Here is an 8,500-nt window from a genome sequence, read left to right as displayed (position 1 = left end):
TCTAACAGCTAGGATTTCATGACCGCTGATAATTCCCCATTTGCTTTTCAGAACAGTGCATAACAGTATTTTTATTTAAACATGAACTAAAAATTGTGTGGCAATTCACCCTATTTATCAATTTATAGTTACTAAAAATGATGAAACCACTAGAATTGAACTTACCCTTTGAAATGATGGGACTGAAGAGAATCATAAGAACAACTCTGAGACCTGAATAGGGAATGTAAGCGTTGATACAAGATGTTTTACGTCTGATAAAGAATTACATTAAAATATTGTTATTCAGCATCAAATTGTAAAAAATATTTTTAGATGAGGTGAAAAATCATAAAATTGTAAAGCTTAAAGAATAGATAATGCAATTATAACAAGAAACAGGTGAGCTACTTAAATTATCATATTCCACTTAACAACTCAGTGATCATAATCATTTTGCAACTCTATTATAGCGAGCTATGAAGAACAATTTAGAAAACCATTGACTCCATCTAGTGGTGATTTTCTCTAATTTTCACTTGCAACTCTGCTTCAGTAGGCAACTCTGTTCCAAGCTTTGATTTTAAATTGTTACACTTCCAGAAACAACAGATAACAACAACAATCCCCTTGATTGATATATAAACACTTTTAGGCTTTTTATAATATTGAAGTAAAATCAGTTTCTAAACCTATGCTTAAGGGAATAAATTTTAATCTTGGGAAAATCAGTTGGTAGTTATGTCCCCATTGCTTCCAAGAATGGTGCTTAAAATATCGGGCAGAGAAAGTCAACATCATTTTTCATACACTACAGTTTGGGAAGTGAGACAGGGGAAAATGAGACAGATTCGGTCACTGCCAGAATGTGGAAAGGAGCCCCAGCCTCCCCGGCTGCTTGGCCCAGGGTGTCCCACAGAGGACCAGGAGGAAGGAGGCAGGCTTCTCCCTGGAAGTCTTTGTCTCAGATCCACACCAGGCTAATGATGACTGGTACTCTGTCATGACATATGAAATGAAATGGTATTTTTTCCTTTCATAACTTAAGTGGAGGGAGCCATATCACAGCAGCCACCACGGCTGTTACAAGTAACCACACTTGCAGCCTGCTGAGACAATATAAAGACTCAGACTTCAGAATGCGATCTGCTTACTCAGTGCCCACAAGTGTAGAATTGAGTCAAAGTGGCAGCATAGCATGAAGAAATTTACGCTGCCACTCCCCAGTGATCTACCTTATTCCATAGAAAAAAAACAACCCAGGTCAAGTCCCCAGGGCAATAACTTTCATTTTTTAAAAGCATTTAATACAGATGAAGTAATTTTGGATATTCTTGTTTATATAACAGCTAACACGTAAGTCTGCTTGTGAGGTTTGAGAGACTTGGAAAGCAGCATGCACCAGGCTGCCATGTGTTTATTCAGGGTCATTGAAAGGAAAACTAAGAACATAGCGATCAGATCAGAATCAAAGGAACTAAAGACAAAAATGATTTTCATATTGTGAAGGTTTGGGGCTTTAGGGGAGTGTGGACATCAAACAAGGTTAATTTACATTTATATTTTTACAATACTGTTCAAGTAATATGGTGGACCTCAGGAAGGAGGCCCAGTATTCACCTCCAGAGTTTCTATTGCAAGGCAACAAAAATGTCCCAAATACTGTTCTATTCTGTGTAAAGTCAAATAGATAACACTTCCCAATTAGTAACTTGGAAAGCTATCAATAAATCATAAAGTGGTCCACAGCTATGAGAAAAAATATCAATTACTGATAGAAGCAAACATCATTCCATACGCAGGATGATTGGAGTTCAACTCTAGTTTGATCTACACCTAGGACATAAATATACCTAGGACATACCTAAATACCTAGGACACTGAGTGAAGGATTAGCACTACGGTGAACTGTGCTTTCAGAGGTAAAATTTGAATGTTGAAAGCATTCACTGGTGAAATTATCCAAAGATTTTTTTAAGTGAGTAAACTGGCAAACAGAGTGCTCTCCTAAAAGAGTATAAACAGTATATGTCAATAAAGAAGCTCACTTACCCTCTGCTGGTTTTAATTAACCACAGTCGATTCACAGAATTTGTATAGCTAAGCCCTCTCCCACTCAAACCTATCTTCCTTTAACAAGAGTACTAATGAAAATTCATTGGATTGAAAGAATTCCTAGCTACTAGCACTCATTCTCCCAAGTCATTACATGTATTCAGTACACTGCTTCCAAGACAAAGCAGTATTCTACATGCTGTCCTTGCCAACACCTGTGAATGAATAGAGCATCTTTAAATAATTAGCTAGACAACTGAGAGTGACTCTGCGGCTAAACAATCAAAAAATGCTGGAATTTCACAGGACGCTTATCTCTCAGACACAATTACCAAAACAAAAATCAGAGGAAAAGTTCCTCTTTTCCAATTTGCCAGCGATGTAAATACAAGGTGACTTCATGGCTTCATATATGAGCCAACTGCAGCCTAGCAAAAGGTCAGTCATTCAGGATATCTTACATCCTCTACAGCATCTAACTGATAATTTGGTCTGAGTAGTTTGATACGGGTGAGAGTCTGCTTCCCTTCTGACTGATCGCAGATAAGATGTAGATCAATACAATACATGCAGAACTTGAAACAAAAACAGTACTACGTTTCTCATGGTAAGTGATGCAACAGAGTTGTAAGAAACACAGCTTTATTAATGTATTTGAAAAAAAAAAACCACAAAAACTCGTGTCAGGTACAGGCACTTTTCTATCTGCCTTTTTATTTATACTACAGAGCTGGTCCCCAGTGCACAGCTCTGATACTGTGGTCTCAGCTGTACATGAGAACCACCTTCTTGTCCTGGTTTTGCATGGGAGAGAGTTTTTCTTAGTGTGAGAATAACGTAGATGTTTTAGTTGTTGCTAAACAGTGCTTACCGTAAGTCAAGGACTTTTCAGTTCCCCGTGCCCTGCCAGCGAGCAGGTGCACCAGAAGCCGGGAGGGAGCCGAGCCAGGGCAGGTGACCCGAACGAGCCAAAGGGATATTCCGTACCATGGAACGTCACGCTCAGTATATAAACTGGGGGGAGCTGGCCGGGAGGGGCCGATCGCTGCTTGGGGGCTGGCTGGGCATCGGTCAGCGGGTGGTGAGCAATTGTATTGTGCATCACTTGCTATTTTTCCCTTGGCTTTTACTCCTCCCTTTCCATTACAATTATTGTTGTTGTTATTATTATTTTATTTCAATTAATAAACTGTTAAACTGTTCTTATCTCAGCCCCTGTGTTTCCCCTTTTTCCAATTCTCCTTCCCATCCCACCGGGGTGGGGGGAGCAGGGGGGAGTGAGCAAATGGCTGCATGGCACTTAGTTGCCAGCTGGGGTTAAAACGCGAGACACAACTCAGAGAAAGGACAAATGCCTAAACAGAGGAACGGACTTTTTAATAGGAGTAAATTTCTATGCTTCCAGTTTAAAAACTATCAATTTTATAAAAAAATTATTTATTTGTAACTATTTTCATATTTGAAAAGAAAAAAGGCTGTACTCCCTTGATAGTGATCCAATAGAACAATGTATCCAAATAATCTCCTGCTATTTTTAATCTTTTGTCTAGCCAATTTTCAGATCTTGGGCAATTTGCAGAATGTGAGAAATATGGATAATCATAGATTGTGGTAGTGAGTTTCAGCTCTAAAGTTCTGCAATAACACTCAACCAAATTTATTTGTGTTCTCCAAAGGTCTGCCTCAGTAGAATAGGAGGATAGTGAATTAAACACGGAATATTTATGTGAGGGTACCACAGCTGAATTCAGGTGCAGAATATATGCTAATCATTAAAACAATCAAGATTTCAGGTTGTCCAGCCATTTCAGAGCTGAGAATTTAACCTCATCTCAGTGCTTGAGAAGAAAGATTGCTGAATTTTAAGGTCAAATTTCCTTTCTCTGTAAATACAAAAGAAATCATCGGTAACAAATGCAAAAATCAAGACTTATACTTATTTGTCACCAGTGAATAATATTTCCTTGGCTAGTGTTAGCTGATCTGGTATTTTCCTTACGTCTATTCACAAACTCCACGAACGCATTGCCTAGGCCCTTCCCTTGCAGACTCTTTACTGTGGCAAACAAAATGTAGATATCAGAGCACCACCACCACCACCACGATCCCCACCCCCCCTCCAATATCTCCCCGCTTTTTACTTAAATGAAGTACATCAGCAGAGAGTTCACTCCAGCCATCAGCATTTTTCTTCTGCTTTTGTCAGACTGCAGAACTAATTGTTCATGGTGAAATTCCTACATTAGCATCTAAATCTTTTGAAAAGGACTGAAGTGTTACAAACCAACAAAACTGCAAGAGGCAGTCTGGATCTTGGAGCTCGGTTGACATTCATATGTAATTCAAAGACATTTGTGCAGCACAGGACTATTAGGTATCATGCTGGTTTCACATGGGAAGGATTTGCGTTTTTTTCTTGTCTGGGCCTGATGAAAATGAAATGATGATGCACTGAAGGATGATCTACCATTGTCTGGGAAGCCAAAATTAGTATCTTGATGGTTTGTCTAGATGCTTGAGAAATTTCTGCTTCTGCATCCACTAACTGCTCCCTCATCTGAGTGCTCTTGGATGGCTTAAGGTTAACCCGTTTCAGTGGACTTGTTTGGTCACGAGTCGGTAAGTAAGCTGAAATACTGACTGAAATACTTTGGTTCAAAAGATTTCAGCTAAGTTTGCTTACTTCTGCTTATCTATAAAAAGTTTAAGATTTCCATAGTAAACCAAACAGAAAAAAACAGCCCTTAAAGGAACAACCCCTGCCCATCTTCAAAATAAGTATGTTATTTAAATGCTCAAAGAAAATGTTTTATATTTTACATAACCTTTACAGATAAGACACTTTCTTGAGGTGGTTTAGGAATTTCATAAGCAAGGCTACCTATCTCCCAAGCTATGCAAAATATTTGCTCAAATGAACATCTCAAGAAACCTTAACCTGTTTTAAAGATTTAAAAAAATACTGAAAGACTTCAACTTTTGAAGAACTAAGTAGCAGTAGAATATCAAAACATTTTCCCAACTACCTATTTTCCTTAAAGCTATTTACTATACAAAAAAGAGACAGTTTTCTTTTGGAATATTTTTTGAGTCTCTGAAGCAAAAGTATTTGTTTACAGAAATGAATTAAGAACACTGAAGAAGCTATATAAGACCACATCTCTTTAAGAGTGTTGTCCTGTCCTTTAAAAGTCTTACCCTTTGAAAAGATATTGTGGCTGGCTGTTTGCATCTTAATCAAGTACTTCACCAAGTATCATCAGCATCACCCACAAACTGCAATTAATGACTACAACGTGCTTTCTGCAAGGCAAGTACTAACCAACATTTAAATATAACTTTCAAACATAAAACAAACCATAAACTATTCAAGCAAAATAGTACATTTACAGCTACAGGCTAGAGTCTGCTCATTTGGAGTGGGAAATTAAAAGTGGAAGTCCTCCAGCCTCTTATTTACAGGACAAAAAAAGGAAAAACTTCTTTAATCAACCTAAAAATCTCCATGAACAAGCAAGTAAAAAAACATGGCTATATAAACTACAACTGGTGATCACATGTAGAAAGGTAATTTTAAGTGTTTTTTCAACTTCAGGAAGGGTAACTGATGGTGTAATCAATGCAACTGCCCCAGGCAGAGTGCCCGGCCTGCATCCCAGTGCTCAGGCACATCAGAAGAGAAGGAGCATTCAAACTTTTAGCTTGGGAAGGAAAAATTTTAAGCGATTTATCTTATGTCCTGTCTGAAAGGCCAAGGAGTGGCACAGAGTGGTAGTGCATTTATATAGAGGCATTAAGCTCCTGACCCGGAATGAACACAGCTCAAGCAGGAGCAGTGTCAACCCAGCCACTGCTGCTCACCTACCTGCTCATGAGCTAAGCAACCCGGTACAGGAGACCCGAAATTGCTGCCTTGTGAGGAAATTCCTGCTGCCAAGAGATGGGATGTTTGAGTTCAAAAGACACGAGAACAGTCAGAAGTGATTTCAGACAAAAATATTCAAACAAGGACCAGAAAAGATAATAGGGGAGAACTAGGGGAAAAAAACCTTGTGCTTTGTGGTGAACAGTGAGCTAATACTTTTCAAAGTGTTATGTGAAAACAAAGGAACCAAAAAGTCCATGATTAATTTTTTGGTTTTTTAAAAAAGGTAAGATAGTCACCTTTCTCCTAAAAACAATTAAATCAAAGAATAAGGCCCCGATTAGTTATTCCATTAATTTTATTAATATATAACTGAGTAAACTGAGTATAAAATGCTGCCATCATGGTTAGGTCCTAAAAACTTCACAAGCTATGCCACGACTGAGCAATTCCAATGTGATTTTGGAGTTCTAGACAGTCTACTACCTTACCCCAGATGTTTAGAGGAGGATCCTATTGCTTGGCAGTGTTTCACATAAATACAGGGAAATGTTTGAGGCCATCTGGTGTTAAATAAAATCCACAAAAACCAGCAGAACACACAGACACATTCAAATGTTAATCTTTCCTTCAGAGCTTTTTCTCCCTTCTGGGTAGGACTACCTGAATGACTGATAAACTGAAAGAAAACAAAAATGTTCAGGCTTTTTCTGATCATAATAATGATTTAAAGAAACCTAATGGAACACATAATCTGATCCGAAATGGAATATTATGTATTTGAAAATTATCAGCATACAGCAAAAGAAATAATGGCATATGCTACGAAAGATGGAGGTAGTATAATAACAAAACCATAATTTCTTTACTCAGTAGAACATTACTTGGGACATTTATCCAGAATGTGGCAGCCTGGGGTTTAGCCCCTGACTCTTAAAAGGCAACATTAAAGCTCATCATTCCCATTGGCAGTGTGACACTTTTAAGTATTAATCAGCAAGCCAGACAAGAATGGTACTCTACACTTCTTGAAAATGTGAATTCAAATCCATGTAGGAGGATGGAATCTACTCTAGATTTTTCATATAGGAGGTAGGTGCTCAGTTATCGGATAAAATGGGATACCCACCATACTGAGGCACATTTAGGAAAACCAATGTAATTTGTTAAAAACAACTTTTTTTTTTTTTTTAAGAAAACCAATAATTACCTATGATTGCCTGTCTCTACCTTTTGCCCTATTTCACATCCAGAGACACCCTACTTTTTTCAGAAGTAGACACTGTAAGGATATGTGGAATTTTAATTTTTTTTTAAAACGTAAATAATTTTTTTCTGAGGATATCTGACTGACAGGTGTTTAACATGCAAGACTAGGACAACAGGCAGAATTAAGCCCCATCTGCAGGCTTATCACAGACCCAGGAGACAATGCCAAAGACCAGAAATCTCAGGCCAGCGATGGGCCATTAAAGGAACCACTCAAAGCCTTGAGGAGATTCAACTAGAATTTTCTAACTGATTAGGGGGATGGTTATCACAAGTCACTCAGGGAAAAACAAACTTATGGGATATTTCAGGGCATTTGTATGATTGTGCAAAATACATCATGGGATTTTTAGGGGAAAGGCCAAAGATGGGGAAAAGGTGGGATGAAGGTACATTGAGGACAAACAAGGGCAGGAAAACAGAGGGGCAGTGGGGCAGCGGTGGGCAGCTGTGCGAAAACAAGCTTATGGGCAACACATCTGCCAATCCAAGTCCTATCTTGTTCCCCGGTAAGCTGTCTGTTCTGTCTGTGTGTGCTGCTAGCAAACTTTAAGCCAGGGTAGCTAGCGAACAGGATAAGTGGTCTGTGACTTACCTACTGGAGAGAGCTGGGGTCTGGCCTCAGGTACTGCAGAGACTCCAGATTTGCCAGGCAAGTTCTGGGAGTGGGGGGAACACAGGTCTGGACCAGGTACTGGAGAGACCTGCCAGGTTATGACAAACAGCCGAAGGAGCAATGTGAAATAATCCAAGGAACTGATAAGGCCAACAGAACACAGACATAACTGACCCTGAAGAGTCTAAGAGAACACAGACACAGTGACCCTGAAGAGTCAATGCTGTGGAACTAGGGTAAGAACAACATTTGCAGAGGCACCAAGTGCTGAGACTACTTGAAAGTAGTCTATCCTCATTATATTATAATAGGAAAAGTAACTCCCCTAGAAGCAGAAACTTTGAACAGGTAGCCCCCCCACCACCACCACCTCTGGAGTGTGCATATCATATATAGTATCACGTAAAGAGTTATCGCCAATCATGTTGTATGACGACTAACATCTCTGTTTGTTAGACTATATAAACCTCCTAAAGCCAGGAAACGGTGTGCTAGCTGTGTGGGCTTCCCACCCAGCACCCACCTCTGCGCAGACATGAAACTAACCAGCATCTCACCTCTGTGTCCATCGGCTTTCGCACACCAGGGGAAGAACCCTGGTTTGGGGACAACGGTTACGGGGTGGTGAGGTGGGATATCTGCTGCTGACACTGCCTGGCAGGTGGGTGTTGTACGGACACCGGCCCGGCGTTCCCACCAGGCCGAGGGACTGCAGC

The sequence above is a fragment of the Falco biarmicus genome, chromosome 7, assembly GCF_023638135.1.
Source record: "Falco biarmicus isolate bFalBia1 chromosome 7, bFalBia1.pri, whole genome shotgun sequence".
Taxonomy (NCBI): Eukaryota; Metazoa; Chordata; class Aves; order Falconiformes; family Falconidae; genus Falco; species Falco biarmicus.
Note: the sequence above shows the minus strand (reverse complement) of the source record.